Below are 4,767 nucleotides of genomic sequence, written 5' to 3' on the forward strand. Positions count from 1 at the left end.
CAGAGATTTTTATAAAATAAATGCTCAATAAATGGTATCTATCATTTATTATTCTCACTGCTATTCTTGTTGTTATTCCCAATTTAGCGATGAGGAAAATTGAGATAGTGAATCTGTACAGTAAGCCCTCAATAAATGTTGGGTCTCACGTTTGTTGCCATTATTATCCCTAGTCCACAGATGAGGCCCAGGGAGCTTTAGTCCCCGAGTCACCACTCGCATCCGGGCAGAGCTGACTCCAGGCCCAGGCTGTGGTCCCCTGCCCCACTGACACCACCTACTTGCTAAGGCCAGTCTCCAGGAATCTCTAAGGAACTTCAGTATCGTCTTTGTCATCCTCTCTGTGTCACACAAATGGGGTCAGCTTGGATATTCTGCCGACTTACCACTGGGCACCTAGGATTCAAGTCCTGGTTTCCCTGTTCACCAGCTGGATGACCTCAGGCAAATTGCTTAATGTCTCTAAAACTCAATGACCAGCTGGGTGCTGTGGCTCGCACCTGTAATCCCAGCACTCTGGGAGGCTGAGGCGGGTGGATCACGAGGTCAGGAGTTCAAGACCAGCCTTGCCAAGATGGTGAAACCCCTTGGTTTGGTGGTGGCGGGTGTCTGGAATCCTAGCTACTCAGGAGGCTGTGGCAGAGAATTGCTTGAACCCGGAAGGTGGAGGTTGCAGTGAGCAAAGATGGCGCCACTACACTCCAGCCTGGGCGACAGAGCGAGACTTTGGCTTTTGATTTGCCCTGTGTTCTCCTGACTCAACTGACCTTCCTGGCAGGGCTACTTCTCCTTTCATTGAAATAACTGACAGCTGCCTGGGAAGTCTTCACTCACTTCCTGTAACAGCGTTTCTCAGGGCTTGCATTCAATTACCATAATTCTCAAGCTTCTTAGCTTGTAGTTCAGGTTCAAATGTGAATGAGCCTGGGGGAGCTCAGTGTTGCCAAAAGGCCGAAGGACATTCTTTTTATTATTATTAGTAGTAGTAGTAGTATTTTATTATTATTATTTTCTTTTTGAGACGGAGTCTCGCTCTGTCGCCCAGGCTGGAGTGCAGTAGCGCGATCTCGGCTCACTGCAAGCTCCGGCTCCCAGGTTCACGCCATTCTCCTGCCTCAGCCTCCAGAGTAGCTGGGACTACAGGTGCCCGCCACCACACCCGGCTAATGTGTTTCTGTATTTTTAGTAGAGACGGGGTTTTACCGTGTTATCCAGGATGGTCTCGATCTCCTGCCCTCGTGATCTGCCCGCCTCGGCCTCCCAAAATGCTGGGATTACAGGCATGAGCAACCGCACCCGGCCAGGACATTCTTGAAAAAAGTAAGCCAGAAAGAAACCCACTGAAAAACAGAGGAGTCAGAGGAGGGGCCCGAAGAGATGCAAACATAGCACATCCTGAGTAGCAAGCTAGACAAGGCATGGAAGAGAGAGTGGCCAAAGTGACTGCAGTAGAATCTCCCGGAGGATAATAATATTACTACCTAATAGACCACACTAGTTAGCAGAACAGAACCCAGGGCCAGACTGTCTTTGTTAGAATCCCAGCTCTGCTGCATACTAGCTGTGTAACTTCAGGTTACTTAAATTCCCTCTTTTTTTTTTTTTTTTTTTTTTTGAGATGGAGTTTCATTCTTGTTGCCTAGGCTGGAGTGCAATGGCGAGATCACGGCTCACTGCAACCTCCACCTCCTGAGTTCAAGGGATTCTCCTGCCTCAGCCACCCGAGTCGCTGGGATTACAGGCGCCCACCGCCACGCCCAGCTAATTTTCGTATTTTTAGTAGTGACGGGGTTTCACCATGTTGGCCAGGCTGGTCTCAAACTCCTGACCTCAAGTGATCCACCCGCCTTGGCCTCCCAAAGTGCTGGGATTACAGGCATGAGCCAGCGTGACTGGCCGTTCATAAGGTTTTGAGGACATGTAGCATGTTACGTTTCAGAGAATCAAAGGTATCCACCATTTCTTTTTTGATCTCTCAATTATGTGTTCATTTAGATTTCAGACAGCAATCAAAACATCAAGTATAGGTGAATACAATCCCAGGCCACCTTTTCCTGGGAACCTGGATATTGAGCTCTTACTTTTCTCCATTCTAGGATCTTGTTAAGCAGTGATGCTAACCAGTGAGTAGAACAGTGAGAGGTCCATGCATATTCTATTTGCTGATCTACCAGCTGTTTTAAGGGACTGGTCAGTGGCAGAATTAACATATTTGCCATACCTACAAAATTCACAAGTACCTAGACTTCATTTTCCATTTTCCTACAAAACTCAAACTCTGTTTTTGTGACCTATTACTCACCGTAATCTTTCTCATTGGGATCTTGAGTAACATTTACCCAGAGATTACATTAGTTCCATTCTTCTTCCTTTCATTATCAAGTCATTATTAGATGGAGATGATTTGAATAGCGTAGGTGCCTGTTTTTTGTCTTGTAGTCCTTCCTTGGTGTTAACTCTGAAATTAATTTATCTCTTTTTTATTTTTATTTATTTATTTTTTGAGATGGACTCTCACTCTGTCGCCCAGGCTAGAGTGCAGTGGCACAATCTCGGCTCCCTGCAACCTCCACCTCCCGGGTTCAAGCGATTCTCCTGTCTCAGCCACCCAAGTAGCTGGGACTACAGGTGCCCACCAATACGGCCAGCTAATTTTTGTAGTTTTAGTAGACACAGGGTTTCACCATATTGGCCAGGCTGGTCTCAAACTCCTGACTTCAAATGATCCACTCACCTTGGCCTCCCAAAGTGCTGGGATTATAGGCGTGAGTCACCATGCCCTGCTAAAATTGATTGATTTCTTCCAAGTGTGTGCAGTCATGTTTTACTTCTGTGATCAGACCTATTTAAGAGTTATAAAGATTCCTTCCAATTGTATCTTATGAAAGCCAGTAGGCATTTAATGACCTTCTTTTCTGGAGTCATTGTCTTTATATTTTGTGCCTGATTTTTGGAAAGCCTGTTTTACTTTCCGTGTGTCTTCTTATTTCTAAAGTCTTATTAAACCTACATTATCTAAAATGCCCATTACCTATAAATTTCTCTTCCACTCTGAGATTAAATATCTTTCTCAGTGATTACCTTTATATTTTTAGAACATTTTATTGTTTAAAAATCACAGTCAAAGCTTCAAAAAACATACACCCCAAAATATCCCAATTTCAGTATCCTACTACCCAGAGGAGAGCACATGGCTGTTCTTCCCCTTCTGGTGCCCACAGCACTAGCGAGGACCCTGCCCTGAAGAGACCACTTGCCCACCCTCCTGCCCACCATATGTTAAGTCACCGTTTCTAATACATTTATTTATTTATTTAGTAAGATGGAGTCTCGCTCTGTTGCCTAGGCTGGGCGCACCGCAAGCCCTGCCTCCTGGGTTCAAGCAATTCTGCATCAGCGTCCCGAGGAGCTGGGATTACAGGCACCCACCATCACATCCAGCTAATTTTTGTATTTTTAATAGAGACGGGATTTCACCATGTTGGCCAGGCTGGTCTCAAACTCCTGACCTCAGGTGATCCACCCACCTCAGCCTCCAAAAGTGCTGGGATTATAGGTATGAGCCACTGCTCCCGGGCCCTAATACTTTTATAACTTAGTTTATATTTGAACTATTTGGAATTTATTTTGTGTCTGTACATAATCTGGAGAGAATTTACTGAATAGCACATGTATCCCCCCAAATGCAATGCCATCCTCGCCATATACCAAATAATCATGTCTATTTTGGTCAATTTCTGAACTGTTTATTCTATTCCTTTATCTAGTTACCTATTTATACACAAATACTAAACTTTTTATTATTATACCCTTAAATAATATTATGAAACTCACTTGGTGAGACCTCCTCCACATTTTCCTACTGTTTCAGAATTTTTCAAGGATAGTTTCTTTCCTATGCATACTCTAGAATCATATTGTCTATTTCCAAAAAAAAAAACAAAAAAACAAAAAACCTGGCTGGGCGCAGTGGCTCACAGCTGTAATCCCAGCACTTTGGGGGGCCGAGGCAGGCAGACTATGAGGTCAGGAAATCAAGACCATCCTGACTAACATGGTGAAACCCTGTCTCTACTAAAAATACAAAAAATTAGCTGGACGTGGTGGCACAAGCCTGTAGTCCCAGCTACTAGGGAGGCTGAGGCAGGAGAATCACTTGAACCCAGGAGGCGGAGGTTGCAGTGAGCAGAGATCACGCCACTGCACTCTAGCCTTGTGGCAGAGTGAGATTCTGTTTCAAAAAAAATTAAACAGCAGCAACAACAACAAAAAACCCCTATTATTATTTGATATTTGTATTGAATGAAATATATACATTAACATGCAGGAAATTAGTATCATTATATTGAGCCTTCTAAAGGAGAAAAGAGTCTGTTTTATCTGTTTAATTTTTTTTTTTTTTTTTTGAGACAGAGTTTCACTCTTGTTGCCTAGGCTGGAGCACAATGGTGTGATCTCAGTTGACCACAACCTCCGCCTCCTGGGTTCAAGCAATTCTCCTGCCTCAGCCTCCTGGGTAGCTGGGATTACAGGCATGCATCACCATGCCCAGCTAATTTTGTATTTTTAGAAGAGATAGGGTTTCTCCATGTTAGTCGGGCTGTTCTCCAACTCCCGACCTCAGGTGATCCGCCTGCCTTGGCCTCCCAAAGTGCTGGGATTACAGGCGTGAGTCACCGCACCTGGCCTAATTTTTATTTTATGTGTTCTTCTCCTCTGTATATCTCTTTGAATTCTATTTTACCTGATAATAATGTTGCTACAATA

This window comes from Gorilla gorilla, chromosome 18, assembly GCF_029281585.2.
Source record: "Gorilla gorilla gorilla isolate KB3781 chromosome 18, NHGRI_mGorGor1-v2.1_pri, whole genome shotgun sequence".
Lineage (NCBI taxonomy): Eukaryota > Metazoa > Chordata > Mammalia > Primates > Hominidae > Gorilla > Gorilla gorilla.